The sequence below is a fragment of the Anabrus simplex genome, chromosome 3 (assembly GCF_040414725.1).
Source record: "Anabrus simplex isolate iqAnaSimp1 chromosome 3, ASM4041472v1, whole genome shotgun sequence".
NCBI lineage: Eukaryota > Metazoa > Arthropoda > Insecta > Orthoptera > Tettigoniidae > Anabrus > Anabrus simplex.
Window position 1 is genome coordinate 456741407 of NC_090267.1, and position 21642 is coordinate 456763048.

Here is a 21642-nt window from a genome sequence, read left to right on the forward strand (position 1 = left end):
CCAGTGCCTCGCCCAAACGGCCTCACCTGCTTTGCTGAACAGGGGCTTTGTGGGGGGGGGGGGGGGAATCGGAAGGGATAGACATGGAAGAGGGAAGAAAACGGCCGTGGCCTTAAGTTAGGTACCATCCTCGCATTTGCCTGGATGAGAAGTGGGAACCACGGAAAACTACTTCGAGGATGGATGAGGTGGGAATCGAACCCCCCTCCCCTCCCTTCTACTCAGTTGGCCTTCCGAGGCTGAGTGGACCCTGTTTCATTCCTCATACCACTTTTCAAATTTCGTAGCAGAGCCGGGAGTCAAACCCGGGCCTCCGGGGAAGGCAAGTAATCACACTAACCACTACATCACAGAGGAGGACCAGTTCTTAAAATTAGAAAAGATGTAAGTGGTACGAAGACTGGAACGGCGTCCACTAAGCCTCGGGAGGTCAGTTAGGTAGAGGAGGGTTCGATTTCCTCCTCAGCCATCTTCGAAGTGGTTTTCCCACTTCTCCTCCAGGCAAATGCTGGGATGGTACCTAACTTAAGGCCGTGGCCACTTCCTTCCCTCTTCCCTGTCTATCCCTTCCAGTCTTCCCATCCACTACAAGGCCTCTGTTCCACATAACAGGTGAGGCAGCTCGGGCGATGTACTGGTCCTCCTCCCCAGTTTCATCCCCCGACCCAATGTCTCACGCCCCAGAACACTGACCATGAGGCGGCAGAGTTGGGATTCCTCTCTGAGTCCAAGGGAAAAACCTACCCTGGAGGGTAAACAGATTAAGCAGAAGGAGAAGAAGAAGAAGAAGAAACAATTCTTAAAATATGATGGTCAAGTAGCTTGAAGATGTTCTTTCAGAAACATTTGTTTTTTTTCCTGAATAATATACCTATCTGAACTTGTTGTTTCTAAAACAAACGATTCAGATTTTTTCTGCTCTGAGAGAATGTGGTCACGTCAGGATTTAGATGACGAGATACATTTTTCAGGTGAGGATTATGCAGGTAGGTGTTTCTACCGGTACCTGACAGTCCGACCTCATCATCGTCCTAGTTTTTAGTTTGGCTACCACTGACCGGATCGCAGAAAGTAGCATATAGCAGTGCTTATAAGTAACTGTTTTGTATCATCTTGGGGTGACACTGGGAGAACCGGTCTGCTTCGTATTAGTACTGTCATAGGCTAGCAGAGGAAGGTCAATAACTTGGTTGGCTAGCCGCTCAACAACATTTAGAGTGTCGGAGGTTTTCGCTCAGTTGGACAGCAGCGGTTGAGTCGAACGCACACAGCCAGGTAGGTGCTCCCACAACCTTACACGTGCCACTCGCCAATCGTAAACACTCATTCGGAACTTCAAGTTTCATAGAACATTCTTGATGTACTATTTCTTTTCAAAAATATTAGATACTTAATTTTCTATTCACATTTCATTATTTTAAAATTGAATCTCATGGAAAGTCTTCATGTGACTGTGATGCATTTCACAGGAATTTTGGAAAGTGGGTACTATCAATAGGGAAGAATACTGGATGGAAAACAATGTGGTTTCAGACCACATAGGGGCTGTCAGGACAGGACTTCCTGTATGTCAAATAAGGGGAGTCATGACTGAAATATTGAACTTCAATTTACCACTTTTCACAACCAAATTTAAAATACAAGCATATTATAATAATATATAGCATCACACAAAATTTGGAGTTGATTAGTTTATTTGTTGCAAAGTTGTTAATTAATGAATATTGAATTTTCACGACCGCATTGTAATCGAAACCGACTTTCAACCTATTAGGTCGTACATATAGTACGTAACACGACCTAATAGGTTGAAAGTCGGTTTCGATTGTTAATTAATATTTTTATGTTGCACGGAAAATTGTCCTTGCGGCAGTTTTAATTATTTTTGGCCTATAATTTGACTTAATAATAACTGCGTTTTGCAGTCAGGTACAAACTATTGGAGATACAAGATTTTAAATTTTTTCATTAATCATACAATAAGCAAAAATACGAAGATAATATTCAACTGATAACATGCAGAACTACTGTTAATTCCTGAGCATACTGAAACTTTATCTGAAAATTTCTGATGAACATGATAAGAACTCTGTCACAAGGAGCATTTTATGCTTGCTAAGAGCTGACAAAATTGTAAGACAGAAGAAAGCATTAGGAAGTTAGAAACATCATCATCATCATCATCATCATCATCATCATCATCTGTTTACCCTCCAGGTTCGGTTTTTCCCTCGTACTTAGCGAGGGATCCCACCTCTACCGCCTCAAGGGCACTGTCCTGGAGCTTCAAACTCTTGGTCGGGGGATCCAACTGGGGAGTATGACCAGTACCTCGCCGAGGCGGCCTCACCTGCTATGCTGAACAGGGGCCTTGTGCAGGGATGGGAAGTGTGGAAGGGATAGGCAAGGAAGAGGGAAGGAAGCGGCCGTGGCCTTAACTTAGGTACCATCCCGGCATTTGCCTGGAGGAGAATTGGGAAACCACGGAAAACCACTTCCAGTATGGCTGAGGTGGGAATCGAACCCACCTCTACTCAGTTGACCTCCCGAGGCTGAGTGGACCCCGTTCCAGCCCTCGTACCACTTTTCAAATTTCGTGGCAGAGCCGGGAATCGAATCCGCGCCTCTTGAGGTGGCTGCTAATCACGCTAACTACTTCACCACAAAGGCGGATTGTTTTATTTTTTGTGGTCAAAAATCGCACTATCTCAGTCATGTGTCCCCTTAACAAATGCTTGCTATGAGAATAGACAGTTATGTCTGTTTCGTAGATCTAGAGGAGGAATAGGACAGAGTCTTAAGGAAAAATGAAGTGACTATACTGAAGGAATATGGGATTAAAGGTAATCCCCTGTGGATAGGGGCGGTAGGATAACACCCACGATATCCCCTTCCTGTCCTAAGAGGCGACTAAAGGGGCTCCAAGGGCTCTCAACTTGGGAGTGTGGGTTGGTGACCACGGGGCCCTCGGCTGAGTCCTGGCATTGCTTCCACTGACTTGTGCCAGGCTCCTCTCTTTAATCTATCCCGTCGGACCTCGCTTGGTAAACTCTTGTTCTTTTCTGACCCCGATGGTATTAGAGCACTCGAGGCCTAGGGCGTCTTTCATTTTCACGCCCTTCGTGTCCCTTGTCTTCCTTTGGCCGATATCTTCATTTTTGGAAGTGCCAGATCCCTTCCATATTTCCTCTCTGATTAGTGTTATACAGAGGATAGTTGCCTAGTTGTAATTTCTCTTAAAACAATAATCACCACTAAACCAAACCAAACCCCATGGCGCTACAGCCCTTGAAGGGCCTTGGCCTACCAAGCGACCGCTGCTCAGCCCGGAGGCCTGCAGATTACGAGGTGTTGTGTGGTCAGCACGACGAATCCTCTCGGTCGTTATTCTTGGCTTTCTAGACCGGGGCCGCTATCTCACCGTCAGATAGCTCCTCAATTCTAATCACGTAGGCGGAGTGGACCTCGAACCAGCCCTCAGGTCCAGGTAAAAATCCCTGACCTGGCCGGGAATCGAACCCGGGGCCTCCGGGTGAGAGGCAGGCACGCTACCCCTACACCACGGGGCCGGCTCAATAATCACCACTACCAACTTAAAAGTAATATAAGACAATCGGGCTGCGATGAGTTTTCCTTTTGGTAGCCTATTTGTTTTAGGTTGCACAGATTCAGACAGTTCATATGGTAACAATGGGATAGAGCAGATCTGGGACTGGGAAGGAAGCGATCGTGGCCGTAATAAAGATACAGCCCCGGCATTAGCTTGATGTGAAAATGAGAAACCACGGAAAACCACATTCAGGGTGCCAACAATGGAATTATTGGGTTTAGACAAGGCTGTAATCTTTCACTTTTGCTCTTTACAATATAAATGGATCATTTACTGGCAGGGAGCGATTTAATTGGGTGGAAATGTAGTAAACGATTTGGCCGATTCCGACGATTTGGTCTTAATTGCAGACTATGCTGAAAATCTGCAATGTAATAGCTCGAAATGAGGGGCAGAGAGTATGGTATGAAAATGAGTATTTCCAAGACTGGAGAGATGTCAGTAGGGAAGAAACTTAAGAGAACTGAGTATCAGATGGGGAATATAACATTGTAACAGGTGGAACATTTCAAGTACATAGTAAGTAAGAAAGGAGCCTCCGTGGCTCAGACGGCAGCGCGTCGGCCTCTCACCGCTGGATACCGTGGTTCAAATCCCGGTCGTTCCATGTGAGATTTGTGCTGGACAAAGCGGAGGCGGGACAGGTTTTTCTCCGGGTACTCCGGTTTCCCTGTCATCTTTGATTGCAGCAACACTCTCCATTCTCATGTCATAGCATCTATCAGTCATTAATAAATCACTTTGGGATTGGCGACCCCATCGTACTAATGGCCTATATCTGCTTCATTCATTCCATCCCTGACCGGTCAATGACTGGAAAACAGGTTGTAGGTTTTCATTTTCAGTAAGTAAGAAACTTCATATTTGATCCGTATTGACACAGCATTCAGGAGAATAGGAGAGGAATTATCCACCTTTCAATACAAAATTAAATGGAATAACTAAAAGTGACAGCATTTCGTATGTATGGTACCAGTCTCGACCCTTGCGTAGGCTCAATCTTCAGCCATGTAATTTAAAATCGGCAAGTTAATAAAAACATACAAAGCATTTAAACCTAGAAAAAAAAAACATACCCAAAAACATAAAAACACGTTAAAATACTACATACACAGAGCTTAAAAACACATTAAATGACTATATATAAGCTATGTCAAATTTCATTAATTTTAACTTATTTGAATAAGTCGCACATGAATGGTTGTCATGAAAAACGCACTCCTCATCACATTTGATTACTGCATGTACCTCCAGCTTGTTACAGAGGTTACAGTGTTTTTAAGCTCTGTGTATGTAACATTTTAATGTGTTTTTATGTACTGGATGTGTTTTTTCTAGGTTTTAAGTGTTTTGTATATTTTTATTAACTTGCCGATTTTAAATTACATGGCTGGAGATGACCCTGCGCAAAGGTCAAAACTGGTCCCATACATATGAAATGGTGTAATTTTTAGTTATTCCATTTAATTTTGTATTGAAAGGTGGATAATTTCTCTCCTATTCTCCTCAAGTACTTAGGATATAAAAGCACTAAAAGAAATTTAATCAGCGTGCAGCAAAGCTAATGCAACGATCTCACAGTTGTGACCAACGGTATTCTGTAAGAAATAAGTCAGCTCATAAATAGAACTGTCTTTAAACCAGTCTATTTTCAAACAGACGTTGCTGCACAGGAGTGAAAGCCGGGTGTACTCCAGATTCTTTATCCCTAAATGAGAAGTAAGGTGTATGGAAGTAGTGAGAATAATTACTGGTGCAGACAGGTGGAAACAATGTCTGGAGCGTACTTGAAATAAGGAGATAAGGACTCGGGGGATAAAGATATACGTATAAATCGACTTCGTTGCTATTTGCTTTACGTCGCACCGACACAGATATGTCTTATGGCGACGATGGGATAGGAAAGGCCTAGGAACTGGAAGGAATCGGCCGTGCCCTTAATTAAGGTACAGCCCCGGCATTTGCCTGGTGTGAAAATGGGAAACCACGGAATACCATCTTCAGGGCTGCCGACAGTAGGGCTCGAACCCACTATCTCCCGATTACTGGATACTGGCCGCACTTTAAATCGATTTTATTGATGGAGTAATGTGAGGCGAATAGAGGAGGAAAGGTTACCTGGGAGAGTGATGGGTTCGGACACGAAGGTAAGAGAAGCAGAGAGAGACCAAGCCAACGATGGTTAGACTCGGTTTTGAACGATTTAATGAAAAAAAAAAGCCACTGGGCTAGTTGCAAAGAGAAGATTGTAGATGAGGTTAGTTAATCCACAGAAGCTTGCAGACTGAACGTTGAGAGGCATAACAGTCTATAATGACGAATTATTTGAAAATAGAACTGAGAGTTCACTCGAAGGACTCAATAACCCAGATTATGGTTATTTTCGTTTCCTTCATGCCTGATGGTCTCTTTCCTGTACAATATGGGTAAAAATTAGAAGTGCTATTATTAATATAGACCGCGTAATGAAACATTACTGTATACGTAGTTGACCATCATTTAGGGAGTTATATTCAAAGGCTACCGAGACAATACCAGAAACATTACCTTGAGTAGTTTGGAATAATTTAAAATTGTGGATTTATAAGTTTTCTTTCGTAAATTATCAGCTGAAATAGTTTGGAACTATTCTATAAAATATTAAATTAGTTTAAAACCATTTAAAAAATTATATTTACGTTCGTAAAATATTAATTCATATCTTATTTCATTTCTAAACACTAAATTAAATAACTATTTTTATTATATTTAAATTTATTTTAGTTAATTGCCATGTCCAATAACTGGAATGATTTTTTTTAAAAATTTCGTGTGGCTATTTCTAGCCTTGTAAGGCAGACCCTCCGATGAGGGTGGGCGGCATCTGCCATGTGTAGGTAACTGCGTGTTGTTGTGGTGGAGGATAGTGTTATGTGTGGTGTGTGAGTTGTAGGGATGTTGGGGACAGCACAAACTCGCAGCCCCCGGGCCATTGGAATTAACCAATGAAGGTTAAAATCCCCGACCCGGCCAAGAATCGAACCCGGGACCCTCTGAACCGAAGGCCAGTACGCTGACCATTCAGCCAACGAGTCGGACAATGATTAATTGAATTGTACAGATATCTAAGCAAGAACCCCTTAATGTGATGATGGTTGTGATTATTGTTGAAAGAGGAAGTACAGTACAACTGGGTAACCATCCTCCATTAACAATAATCAGAGGTCCGACATTTTGCCGAATAAGGATATCGGTAAAAATCGCCACTATGGGCGTGAAAACGAAAGACTCTCTTAGGCCAGGCAAACCTGATAGGCCCTTCCGTCGGGGTTGAAAAAGAACAAGAGTTGACAAAGAGAGGTCGGATAAGAAATGTGAAGGCCAGAAGCGTAAACAAGTAAGTGGAAGCAATGTCGGACTCAGCTTGGGGACCCGTGGTCGCCAATCCATGCTGAAAGCCCCTGGGTCACCTTTTAGTCGCCTGACCTCTCCTAATTCACTAATGTGTTTTGGAAATGAAGAGATAAAAACAGCAAATATTTGTGTTATCTTCTCTAAACTGATTTGTGACTTACAGAACCCCTCTCTGAAACATATTAGGGAATTACTGCAAGCAGCCTGCAAAATTAGTTATATTTAGAGGCCAGCGAGACAGTACGTTAAACAACAGCTTAAGTAGCTTGGAACAATTTTTAAAAATCAATCCGTGGACCTCTCCATTTCATGTTTTCAGGTTTCTGGGGTTGTTGCAGAGATTTCATATTTTATGAACAATCTATCGTATGAGTAACTTTTCCAGAAGTGGTATTAGTTAGAAGATGAGATGATTGCAATGCTGGTACTTGTCGGAACAGTTATCTTTGAGAGATTCCAGGATTTAGTCTCACAAGAGCGCATTTCATGGGCCAGTAAACCCAGCTATTCGGAACAGTTACTTCGCTTTTTCAAGCAAATGTAAATGTTATCGACCTCAGACGGTATTCAACGCGTGATGTTGGGCTCAGAAAGCCATCTCTTGTGTGACCAAGTATATTTTTATAATATTCCCTTCCCGTAAGATGAGCTATTTAGGGGTATCTTTGTTCTGGATAAGAGGTGCAGAGTACTCCGGGTTCGATTCTTGCCAAGAATGGGGATTTTTAGCCATAGTGTTTTAATACGATTTGCCTTATGCCACTCAGATAGGTCCTATGGAAACGTTGGGATAGGAAAGGGCTAGGAAGGGGAAGGAAGCAGCTGAGACTTTAATTAAGGTACAGCCCCAGCAACTGGGGAGGAGGAACAGTACCTCGCCCAGGGGGCCTAACCTGCTATGCTGAACAGGCGCCCTGTGGGGGATGGGAAGGTTGGAAGGGATAGACAAGGAACAGAGAAGGAAGCGGCCGTGGCTTTAAGTTAGGTACCATCCCATCCCGGCATTTGCCTAGAGGAGAACTGGGAAACCACGGAAAAACACTTCGACGATGGCTGAGGAGGAAATCGAACCCGGGCCTCTGAGGGTGGCAGCTAATCACACTAACCACTACACCACAGAGGCGGACTCGATCAATCTCTACACAACCAAATCAACAACGTCACCAGCACTTTTACACAAATGTGTTTCTTCTTGCATAAACGTAGCATCAGTTCTATGAACCTATGCAATGTTCTTGTGGCATAACAAGGATTCCAAGAAAAGCTATTGAGGACCGATATGTTTTTCTAGTATTGGTGGAGAATCATTTACTGAGTGGGGACACATTAACTTCAGTTGGTATGGAAGTGAGTCCTCCATTGTCTTGGACATTTATGTTAGATCCTATATCAAACCAGTAATTAATTATAGTTTTATTGCTTTCAGGTGGGTGACAATCCATTTTACACAAAAAATCACTACTAAAGATACGTGGAATCGTATAATATGACAATAAACATTACCCATCCACATGCAACACTTTAACGGTATCAATAATAATTTTATTTGCTTTCCGTCCAACTAACTACTCTTACGGTTTTCGGAGACGCCGAGGTGCCGGAATTTGGTCCCGCAGGAGTTCTTTTACGTGCCAGCAAATCTACTGACATGAGGCTGACGTATTTGAGCACCTTCAAATACCACCGGACTGAGCCAAGATCGAACCAGCCACTTTGGAGTCAGAAGGCCAGCGCTTCAACCGTCTTAGACACTCCGCCCGGCTCTGACGGTATCGGAGTAAATGGACGTGAGGTAATTCGAAATAGTAGATCATACAGTTCTTGTTCATAGAAGCGTACGATTTTGAAACTATCCCTCTACTTCACCACCTTGAAAAGACATTTTTATCTTGATTTCAGACTTCTCACAGATACAGGCTTATGAAGGAATATTTTTACAAAATTTGAAAAAAAAGACACCTACTAGCGACTCTAAAGAAATTCTTTCTTTCTTTCTTTCTTTCTTTCTTAATCTGCATACCCTCCAGGGTTGGCTTTTCCCTCGGACTCAGCGAGGGATCCCACCTCTACCGCCTCAAGGGCAGTGTCCTGGAGCTTCAGACTCGAGGTCGGGGGATACAACTAGGGAGGATGACCAGTGCCTCGCCCAGGCGGCCTCGCCCTGCTCTGCTGAACAGGGGCCTTTGGGGGGGGGGGATGATTGGAAGGGATAGACAAGGAAGAGGGAAGGAAGAGGCCGTGGCCTTAAGTTAGGTACCATTCCGGCATTTGCCTGGATGAGAAGTGGGAAACCACGGAAAACCACTTCCAGGATGGCTGAGGTGGAATCGAACCCACCTCTACTCAGTTGACCTCCCGAGGCTGAGTGGACCCCGTTCCAGCCTTCGTACCACTTTTCAAATTTCGTGGCAGAGCCGGGAATCGAACCCGGACCTCCGGGGGTGGCAGCTAATCACGCTAACCACTACACCACAGAGGCGGACTGTATCAAACTAAACAAAACAAATTTCGAAAATCACCTCCGGCCTAAATGCATTTCCGGGAAAACAGCCTAAAATCTCTTGTTTCTTTACTCATTTCGTTTTTGATTCAGATCCTAACTAAATTAACTTATTTCTGTAATGTGTTCCTTAGTTCAATACCCTCAGGCATTTTTGAGTTTCTGAAAAAAGTCCCCACAGAATGTAGTTATAAGGGCTTGAGTGAAACTCTGCATTGACTCACATTAGCGCTCGTAGTGGTAGGAAAAGGCAAACTGCTAATTAATTAATGTTATTTGCTTTACGTCCCACTAACTACTTTTACGGTTTTCAGAGACACCGGGGTGCCGGAATTTAGTCCCGCAGTAGTTCTTTAACGTGCCAGTAAATCTACCAACACGAGACTGTCGTATTTGAGCACCTTCAAATACCACTGGACTGAACCAGGATCAAACCTTACAAGTGAGGGTTAGAAGGCCAGCGCCTCAACCGTTTGAGCCACTCAGCCCGGTGACAAACTGCTAATCTAATTAACACCGGGCGAGTTGGCCGTGCGCGTAGAGGCGCGCGGCTGTGAGCTTGCATCCGGGAGATAGTAGGTTCGAATCCCACTATCGGCAGCCCTGAAGATGGTTTTCCGTGGTTTCCCATTTTCACACCAGGAAAATGCTGGGGTTGTACCTTAATTAAGGCCACGGCCGCTTTCTTCCAACTCCTAGGCCTTTTCAATCCCATCGTCGCCATAAGACCTATCTGTGTCGATGCGACGTAAAGCCCCTAGCAAAAAAAATAAAAAAAATAAAAAATCTAATCAACCGGATAACGATGATTAAAAAAAGATAGTAATTTTAGGGATTAAATAAAGAATATAGTCTCATACGTTATTATAGTTTACTTATAATTCAATAGTGAGTAGCTTCACTGAAGGGCTAGAACTGTGGATTCTTTTTCCGTAATGTTACGTTGGTTGGCGACAAATTAGGTTTAAGGAGCAGCAATAGTGTTTACAGGAACTTAGCTGGCCCTCATCCAACTACAGACGAATGTTAAGTTTCTGAATCACGTATGATGTCTATTGCTTACTTAGCAGACGTATACACATGTGACTCACACACTTTCACGGCTAGAACTGTTTGTTTGTCCTTTTATCCATTCATATCAGGCTTCAAGTGTAACTACAAACCTTGACCTCAAGGCCAATCACAGTTTCTTCCTATTACTATGCTAGATCACCTGAAAAGGCTTCCTACAATTATAAGTACTTTATTCATTAATAGACCGAGCTCGATAGCTGCAGTTGCTTAAGTGCGGCCAGTATCCAGTATTCGGGAGATAGAAGGTTCGAACCCCAATATTGGCAGCCCTGAAGATGGTTTTCCGTGGTTTCCCATTTTCACATCAGGCAAATGTTGGGGCTGTACCTTAATTAAGGCCACGGCCACTTCCTTCCCACTCCTAGCCCTTTCCAGTCCCATCGTCGCCATAAGACCTATCTGTGTCGGTGTGACGTAAAACAACTAGCAAAAAAAATAAAAATAATAAATATATATATATTAATAGGGGTGAACGTTGATGACCTAAAAATCACTGCAAACGATCAATAAAATGTGCTTAAATTTACAGAAATATGCTATAGTGCAAGTAAAAAATAACAAATATTTGACAAAGGTGAATTCTGGTGACTGTGTAACAATATTTTTGCAAGTAATATATCCCTGTTATATTCACTTCACAGATCGACGTTTGACTGAAATTAGTTTATTTGATAAAAACCAAAGCCTATGGCGCAAGAGCTTACCAAGCGACCGCTGCTCAGTCCGAAGGTGTCGTGTGGTCAGCACGACGAAACCTCTCGGTCGTTATTCTTGGATTCCTAGACCGGGTCGCCATCTCACCGTCAGATGTTTGCGGGGGTGAATACCTACATGTCAGAGTTCTGTATTGTGCTCCTGCACATATCTTGGAAACACAGATACTAATCACGTAGGCTGTGAGAGGACCTCGAGCCAACCCACAGATACAGGTAAAAATGAAATGAAATGGCGTATGGCTTTTAGTGCCGGGAGTGTCCGAGGACAAGTTCGGCTCGCCAGATGCAGGTCTTATGATTTGACACCCGTAGGCGACCTGCGCGTCGTGATGAGGATGAAATGATGATGAAGACGACACATAGGCCTACACCTAGCCCCCTTGTCGGCGAAATTAACCAATCACGGTTAAAATTCCCGACCCTGTCGGAATCGAATTCGGGACCCCAGTGACAAAAGGCCAGCACGCTAACAATTTAGCCGTGGAGCCGGACACAGATACAGATAAAAGTCCCTGACCTGGCCGGAAATCGAGCATGGGGTCTCCAGGTAAGAGGTAGCCTATGCACTCTATACTTACATTGCGGGGGCTGCAGTTTACTTGGGAGTGTATATAAAAGTACATAATGATTTGAAAATACTTTGCCCCCTAAGAACCTGGGAATACTTGTTGTTTTTCGCACTCGTTACAGCTTTCAGAAGTTTTTCTCGTTTAATGTGTTATTGGTCCGCATCTGTGGTGTAATGGTTAGTGTGATTAGCTGCCACCCTTGGAGGCCCGTGTTTGATTCCCGGCTATGCCACGAAATTTGAAAAGTGGAACGAGGGCTAGAACGGGATCCACTCAGCCTCGGGAGGTCAACTGAGTAGAGGTGGGTTCGATTCCCACATCAGCCATCCTGGAAGTGGTTTTCCGTGGTTTCCCACTTCCCCTCCAGGCAAATGCCGGGATGGTACCTAACTTAAGGCCACGGCCGCTTCCTTCCTTCCTTCTTCCTAGTATATCCCTTCCAAACTTCCCATCCTCCCACTAGGCCCCTGTTCAGCATAGCAGGTGAGGTCACCTGGGCGAGGTACTGGTCATTCTCCCCAGTTGTATCCCCCGACCCAGAGTCTGAAGCTCCAGAAAACTGCCCTTGAGGCGGTAGAGGTGGGATCCCTCGCTGAGTCCGAGGGAAGAACCGATCCTGGAGGGTAAACAGAAGAAGAAGAAGAAGAATAAGAAAGAAGAATAAGAATGTGTTATTGTACAATACACTTCTTTTCCGGATTCACTTTAACATCGCACAATTTACAAAATAAAATACAACCATCTGTTGTAAACACATATTTTCCAAATTCATTCACTAGCTGAATTGCAAGTAAGTCCCTACACTTAACGGTGTTTTCACTTTTAGCATTTTCCTTGCACAGAAACTTGGGAGGAAAATTCTGTACTGAAGCAGGAAGTATTATAACTGTTGTTGGTTCCAATCCTTTCTCGTTTCCATCTGGTCTTAGTTTTGAGGTGCACGAGGGTGAATGACTGCCTGTAGAGGTGGGTGCGACGTCTGGTGCATTCCTTGTGCTTGAGGCACGTTAGGAAATACTTTCCATTAATTATTCTATTTGTTTTCTTTCTACAAGTTACTTTACGTCACACTGACGCAGTTAGATCTTATGGTGACGATAGGATAGGAAAGGACTAGGAGTGTGAAGCGACCGTGGTCTTAATTAAGCTACAGCCCGGTGTTTAAATGAGAAACCATGGAAAACCATATTCAAGGCTACCGACAGTGGGATTCAAACCCACTATCTCCCGAATATAATCTCACAGCTGCGCGCCCCTAACCACACGGCTCCTGATTATCAGAGTTCTGTATTGTGTTCCTGCACATATCTTGGAAACGCATGACTCACACGTAGGCCTTTTAATTCCTTTCCTTGCCCTTTCTTAGTCACCAACAACTGCTGATCAGTTTGCTTCATCATGAAAGATATTTAGCAAGAGTAAACAGATATAAGAAATATGTAGCTATATATTTTTTTATATTGCCACTTTCTCTCTTCCCTAATCCGTTTACCCTCCAGGGTAGGTTTTTCCCTCGGACTCAGTGAGCGGTCCCTCATCTACCGCCTCAAGGGCAATGTCCTGGAGCGTGAGGCTTTGGGTCGAGGATATATAACTGGGGAGAAGGACCAGTACCTCGTCCTGGCGACCTCACCTGCTATGCTGAATAGTGGGCCTTGCCGGGGGAGGGGATGGGAAGATCGAAAGAGATAGGCAAGGAAGAGGAAAGCAGCGGCCGTGGTCTTAAGTATCGCGGCATTTGCCTGGATGAGAAATGGGAAACCACGGAAAACAACTTCGAGGGTAGCTGAGGTGTTAATCGATTCCCCCCACCTCCACCTCTACTCTTGACCTTCCGAGGCTGAGTGAACTCCGTTCCAGCCCTCGTACCACTTTTCAGATTTCGTGACAGAGCCGGAAATCGAACCCAGACTCCAGAGATGGCAGCTAATCACACTAACCACTACACCACAGAGGCGGACATGTCACTTGTGGACTTTTATCAGAATAAATATGCATTAATTTAAAAACATTTTAAAATGAACTAAACATTCTTCAGAATGCTACATATTGAAATGAAACCTTCTTGAACCTTGAAGTAATGACTGAGACTGGCCATCCCAAATCACCCAAAAATGCAAAAGAATGGATTATAATTTTTTTTGCTAGTTGTTTTACGTCGTACCGACACAGATAGGTCTTACGGCGACGATGGGACAGGAAAGGGCTAGGAGTGCGAAGGAAGCGGCCGTGGCCTTAATTAAGGTACAGCCCCAGCATTTTCCTGGTGTGAAAATGGGAGACCACGGAAAACCATTTTCAGGGCTGCCGACAGTGGGGTTCGAACCTACTATCTCCCGAATACTGGATACTGGCCGCACTTAAGCGACTGCAGCTATCGAGCTCGGTGAATGGAAATTTAAAACGTGTTATTATCGTTTTTATATCGCAGAATAAAATTCTATACTTCTGAGCAATGCTTTAATGAATTCCAACAACTACCACCCCCTCCGTATTCGAACAACAGATAAACAAAATATAATCACTATTCTTCAAAGAAAATATTGTAATATTCTATTAATTTCACTTATATCTCTATATCAGCATCTGAATTTGTCTGTGAAATCATTCTGGCATTTACAATTTAAAATCTCAGCACAGACGTTTCTGATGACGCCAAGATTATCAAACCAACTTCCTTGTGACAAAATAATGCCATAGAACGGAACAAACTATAGAACGAAGCGCAACATCCAGACCGAATGCTGGATAAGGTAGTAATTCTATTCTATCTCATTCTTACGACGTTGTCTTTCTTTCTTAATCCGTTTGCGCTCCAAGGTTGGTTTTACCCTCGGACTCAGCGAGGGATCCTGAGCGTGAGACTTTGAGTGCGGAGATGAAACTGAGGTGGAGGACCCGTACCTCGCCCAGGTTGCCTCACCTGCTATGCTGAACAGGGGCCTTGTAGGGGGTGGATGGGAAGACCGGGAGGGTTAAACAAGGAAGGGAAGGAAGTGGCCGTAGCCTTAAGTTAGGTACCATCCCAGCATTTGCCTGGAGGAGAATTGGAACCCCACGGAAAACCACTTCGAGAATGTCTGACGTGGGAATCGAACCCCACTCTACTCTGTTGACCTCCCGAAGCTGAGTGATCCGCGTTCCAGCCCTCTTACCACTTTTCAAATTTCGTGGCAGAGCCGAGAATCGAACCCGGGACTCCGAGGTGGCAGCTAATCACACTAACCACTAAACCACAGAGGTCGACCTTACATTTTCTATTGAGTTCATATTGTTTGAATAACGCAATACATATTAAAGCTGGGTAGAGAAGTAAAAAATGATATGGCATATGGCTTTTAATGTCGGGAATGTCCGAGGACAACTTCGACTCGCCAGATGAAGGTCTTTTGATTTGACAACCGTAGGCGACCTGCGCGTCGTGATGAGGTTCAAATGATGATGAAGACGAAACATACACCCAACCCCTCTGCCAGCGAAATTAACCAATTATGGTTACAATTCTCAACCCTGCCGGGAATCGAACCCGGGACCCCCGTGGCCAAATGCCAGCACGCTAACCATTTAACCATGGAGCAGGTAGAGAAGTTATAAGGTGCATATGGTCCTGAGGTTCACTCAGCCTAAACCAAAAATGAGTATCAGGTAAATTCCTGGGGGCAAAGGCGGCCGGGCGTAGATCTAACCACTCTATCCAACCAAGTGCTGAAGTTCCGGTTAGTGAAAGCCTTTACGTTCCACCCGTCCAAGGGCCTTTATGGCCTGTACGGTGATGACTTTGCTTTGCTTTGCTTTGCTTTGCAAGTCTTAAAACTTTGTAAACCCCGTCCGGTTCTTCACAATAGAACTCAAGAGTCTAATGCACGACTAGTTGGACCCGACTCAAAGTGAACAAAACCTTCTCGACTGAGAATGCAACAGTGGTTTGATGCGTGTATCAGTACTAAGGTACGGGTATATTCTGCCCGAAGTCAGGTCCGAACCTCCGCAGAGGTGTGCCTGAGCCGGAGTTTACGTACGGTAGAGTGGTCAGTTCCTTTCCGCTTCTCCATTCCCTTGCCCTCCGCCAACAGCGCGTGGCAACCCATCCAAATTTTGACCACGCCCAATGTCCCATTTTCACACCAGGCAAATGCTGGGGGTGTACCTTAATTAAGTCCACGGCCGCTTCCTTCCCACTCCTAGCCCTTTCCTATCCTATCGTCGCCATAAGACCTGGCTGTGTCAGTGTGACATAAAGCAGTTGTAAAAGAAAATACATCCTTTATATGCCCTTTCGTCACTTCATCCCAGTCCTACGGGCGTCAAATCAAAGGACCTGCACCTGGCCAGCCGAACTTGTCCTCGGACACTCCCGGCACTGAAAGCCATACGTCATTTCATTTACTTCATCCCAGTTATTTCTGAAGTCAGCGGAGCCATCCAGGCACATGTTAGTTTTGGCCGGGGATTTAAGTATGGATGCCCCTGCTGACGCCTCGTGATGGAGATGAAAATCTCAACCGAGGATCGACGGGGATTCGGGCCTCGGCCTTACGGGTGGGAAGCACGCAGCTGAGCCAATGAGCTGAACACAACACGTGAGTCGCATGTGTAGCCACACCTCCACAGAGTGTTTGTCTGCGGCAAAAGCCATCGCTTGATCGCAGTTTATACTGCACATGCAACTCGCATGATACTCGACAATAAACACACCTTCTCTGCTAACGAGACAAATATTAGCAGTTCACAATGAGCCAACTTCTGTCAGAGTACTGAGATGGATTAAAATTAAGCGTATTTGTGTACCTGTTTATAGAGTCAAGGTCGATAATAAAACAGGGCCAAATATGAATTGTGAAACAGTCAACAATGCATGTGCATTAAACATGTTTTTAATTTGTTTCTCTCTGCAGTTTTGTTTACAAGTATTCTGAAGGTCGTGGGATGAACACATGTCAGTTCCAAGTGTACGTAAATAGCCTAGTTTTATAGCTCTGCGACAGTACCGGTAATATTTCATTTCTCGATGAAGTAAGAGAAGTCCGCTTCTGTGGTGTAGGGGTTAGTAGCTGCCACCCCCAGAGGCCCAGGTTCGATTCCCGTCTCTGCCACGAAATTCGAAAATTAGTACGAGGGCTGGAAAGGGCTCCACTCAGCCTCGGGAAGTCAACTGCGTATAGGGGGGCTCGATTCCCTCCTCGGCCATCCTAGCAGTGGTTTTCCGTGGTTTCCCACTCCTCCTCCAGGCAAATGCCGGGATGGTACTTAAGACCACGGCCGCCCCCTTCCCTCTTCCTTGTCTATCCCCTGTTTAGCATAGCAGGTGAGGCAGGCTGGGTGAGGTACTGGCCCTCCTCCCCGGTTGTATCCCCCGATCCAAGGTCTCACGCTCCAGGTCACTGCCCTTGAGGAGGTAGAGGTGGGATCCCTTGCTGAGTCCGAGGGAAAAACTAACCCTGGGGGGTAAGCGGATTAAGAAAGAAAGAAAGAAAGAAAGAAAGAATGAATGAAAGAAAGAGATAGATGTGAGACAGAGGATCTACGGTAATCAATGCTTCCTATTTTTTTTTTTAAGAATTTAAACCATCTTTCACAGATATTTCCTTATTTTTCGTTCTTATTTCATTCTCTGTCTTCGGTTTATTTTCTATTTAAGGACGACACGCACACTCAGTCCCCGGGCCAGTGGAAATAACCAGTTGAGATTAAAATCCCCAACCCAGCCGGGAATCGAACCTCTTTAATCAAAGATCAGCACGCTAACCATTTAGCCATGGAGCCGGACATGATCACACACCAATAATTCATTATTGCACAAGTAGAGATTGCATACGCCAGAATCTTCATATACGGAGCAGAGTGGCCCAGCTTGTTAACGCGCTATGGCTATGGGGCCAAGCCCTGCGTTTGGGAAACGAGTGGGTTTGAACCCCACCGTCGGCTGTCCTGAAAATGGTTTTCTGTGGTTTCCAATTTTCACTTCCAGGCAAATGTCGGGACAGCTCCTTACCCAACTTTTCATTCATCATCATTCGATTCATCTTCATCAGCTCCCCAACTGAGGTTGGCGGCGGGAATGTCATCTGCCCATAAAAACATGTCATATAAAGTCGTCTCACCTTATCCCCGACCATGTACAAGGAACCGGATAATGGGTAGACATAGACGCCGGACTCTTCATATGTCCCCTCATCCACCCAACAAGCACAGCACCGTCTCGATGGTTGTCTGGGCCTTAACCTTGAGGCGCGCAGTCTACTGGCCTATTGAACATTTGAGTGTTCTTAAGAGAATTGAAATAGTGACTAGATATTAGTTTGATATGATAGTTCTTTCTTTCTTTCTTTCTTTCTTTCTTTCTTTCTTTCTTTCTTTCTTTCTTTCTTTCTTTCTTTCTCTTTCTTTCTTAATTCGCTCACCCTCCAGGGTTGGTTTTTCCCTCGGACTCAGCGAGGGATCCCACCTCTACCGCCTCAAGGGCAGTGTCCCGGAGCGTTACACTTTGGGGTGGGGGTTACAACTGAGAAGAAGGACCTGTACCTTGCCCAGGCGGCCTCACGTGTTATGCTGAACAGGGACCTTGTGGCGAGATGGAAAGATCGGAAGGGATAGACAAGGAAGAGGGAAAGAAGCGGCCGTCACCTTACGTAAGGTACCATCCCGGCATGAGCAGACAGTGGATCACATTGCATTTGAGTGTCCTTTGCCTGCTTATAGGGGCTCTATAGAAGTCTTACCCTGTGTCTTTTCTGGCTCTCAACTTTTGATATGGAACTTTAGTTATGAACTTGAGATGGTTGTTGTACATACATTGGATATAATATTGTATTAATCATACGCTAAATAAATAATAAATCCCAGCATTTGCCTGGAGGAGAAGTGGTAAACCACGTAAAACCACTTGAAGGATCGCTGAGGTGAGGATCGAATGCCCCTCTACTCAATTGACCTCCCGAGACTGAGTGGACCCAGTTCCAGTCTTCGTACCACTTTTCAAATTTCGTCCCAGAGCCGGGAATCGAACCCAGGCCTCCGGGGGTGGCAGCTAATCACAATAATCACTAGACCACAGAGACGGTTATGGTAGTAAATTTAAGTTAAATCATGAGAGGCATATGGCCTCATAGATAAAAAATCTAGGGAATTTAAATCAGGAGACTATACTGGCCAACTAATTGGTCCATTGCGCCGTACGCTATAGCGGGGAAATGCATGGTCGAGATATTCACTTAGGTTGTGGCTCACGTGAGGTCGTGCACCATCATGAAGAAAATACATATGCATGTGAATTTGCAATGATACATTTTGAAAACGTCCGGCTCCATGTATAAATGGTTAGCGTCCTGGCCTTTGGTCACTCGGATTTCGGGTTCGATTTTCAGCAGGGTCGGGAATTTTAACCATAATTGGTTAATTCCGCTGGCACGAGGGCTGGGGGTGTTTATCTCTTCATCGTCAGTTTATCCTCATCACGATGCGCAGGTCGCCTACGGGAGTTAAGTCAGAAGACCTGCACCTGGCATGCCGAACTTGTCCTCGGACACTCCCGGCACCAAAAGCCATACGCCGTTTCATTTTTCATTTCTAGATAAAATAAAATAATACTGCGGCCTCAGCTACCGCGTCCAGGTATATTTTAATTTGATGCCATCTGGCGGAATTAAATGAATAAATAACTAAATACAGGTAGACCTCGTTATACGCGATAGTTACCTTCCGCGGAATTGCCGCGCATACCGAATTCGCGTAAATCGAAAGTCAATTTATATGTAAAATATAGGATTAGGTTTCCGTTTACTCACATATTAAGTTTAAAATGGCAGAGATTCTTAATATTTTTACAAAAAGTAACCATTATCATTTCTGAAACGCATTTTAATGCTAACTTTATACACTTAAAAATTGAACACCGAAACACGCAATAATAAACTAAACTCTGCATACAAGCTCTTGGCTTTAGCTTAGAGACGTGTGTTGTTTGTTGTGATGCTCAGTCCAATCCACTCTTTCCATCGCTTCCGAGCGAGATTTGGTCACTCCAGTCACACTTACGTTAGTAGAAGATTTATCAGTTTTTCGAATTGATTCCGTATTGTCACGAATAGTTCCCACAGTGGATTCACTAAGTCTCAAAGCACGCTGAATGTCAACAATACGCTCACCTTTCTGATAGCGATCCAAAACTTCTAACTTTGCTTCTAACGATAACGACTTTGGTACTCGCTTCTTTCCTTCGACAGGCACACTTTCTTTCTTTTTACCCGGCGTTTTAAATATGAAACTTATCAAGTGCAACTTCACAGCTCTACTGACTGGAACTGACGATTCACGTCTCTACAAACACGACAGAAGATGCGGGTAGATATGAGCTTGCCCTATTTAACCTTGGCGCGCGACGTAGTGTACGCCACAGAGTTCGGAACGCATGTCTATACCCGCCATAAGGCATTACAGCTTCCACGTACTGTTAACAGAAGGATAGATAGATATCCCAGGACGGGTTCGGCTCGCCAGGTGCAGGTCCTTCTATTCGACGCCCGTAGGCGACCTGTGCGTCGTGATGAGGATGAAGTGATGATGAATACAACACATACACCCAGACCCCGTGCCGTAGGAATAAACCAATTAAGGTTAAAATCCCCGACCCGGCCGGGAATCGAACCCGGGACCCTCTGAACCGAAGGCCAGTACGCTGACCGTTCAGCCAACGAGTCGGACACTGTTAACAGATGACAGCATTAGACGTAAAACCGAAATCGCGTATATGCGAAATCGCGGATAACGAATCCGCGTATCACGGGTTTATTTTAAATAAATAAATAAATAAATAAATAAATAAATAAATAAATAAATAAATAAATAAATAAATCAACACTGATCTGCATTTAGGGCTGTCGCTCTGGTGGCAGATTCCCTAGGAGTTATTTACCTAGTCTTTTCTTAAATGATATCAACGTAGCTGTAAATTTATCAAACATCTCCCTTGATAAATGATTCAATTTCTAATTCCTCTTCCTAAAACGAATGTTTGCCCCGGTTTGTCCTCTTGAATTGCAACTTCATTTAATTTTTTTTCTACTCTTAAAAGTTTCCCTCAAGCTTATTCTTCTACAAGTGTCATTCCAAGCTATCTCTCCACTGATAGCTCGAGAGATTCCGCTTAGTCGAGCAGCACGTCTCCTTACTTCAAAGTCTTCCCAGCCCAAAGTTTTCAACAGTTTGTCGGAAATCACCCAAAACAAACCGTGCTGCTTTCCTTTGGATCTTTTCCAGTTCTCGTATCAAGTAGTCCTGGTGAGGATCCAATACACTAGAACTATAATATAATTGGGAGTTTTACCAGAGACTTATACGCCCTCTCCTTTACATCCTTACTACAACCCCAAAATACGCCATTAATCATACGAAGAGATCTGTAAATCCCTTTCATGTGATTGCCACAATGAAGGTATTTCCTTATAATAACACCTAAGTGCTTACAGTGATCCCCATGAGGTACTATCACCCCATTAAGACAGTAATTGAAACTGTGAGAACTTTTCCTTTTGATGAAACTTACAGCGTGACTTTTCACCTCGTTTATCTTCATACCATTACCTGCTGCCCATCTCATAATATTGTCGATGTCCTTTTGCAGTTGCTCATAATCTTGTAACTTTTGTATTACTCCATACAGTACAACATCTTCCACAAAAAGCTTTGTGTATCATTCCAGTTCATTACTCATATCATTCATATATATATATACATATATATATATACAGTCGAGCCTCGATATCTCGAACCTCCATTACTCGA

General features: G+C 44.2%; 1 protein-coding gene across 1 annotated transcript in view; it reads left to right on the forward strand.

Moving 5' to 3' along the window:
- Positions 1-1246: 1246 nt before the first annotated feature.
- The window catches only part of Cht5 (Chitinase 5), a 137723-nt gene continuing 117327 nt past the window's right edge, over positions 1247-21642 (forward strand). The window contains exon 1 of the mRNA XM_068226752.1: positions 1247-1275. The gene's annotated coding sequence lies outside the window, so the exon portion shown is untranslated. The remainder of the gene's footprint in view (positions 1276-21642) is intronic.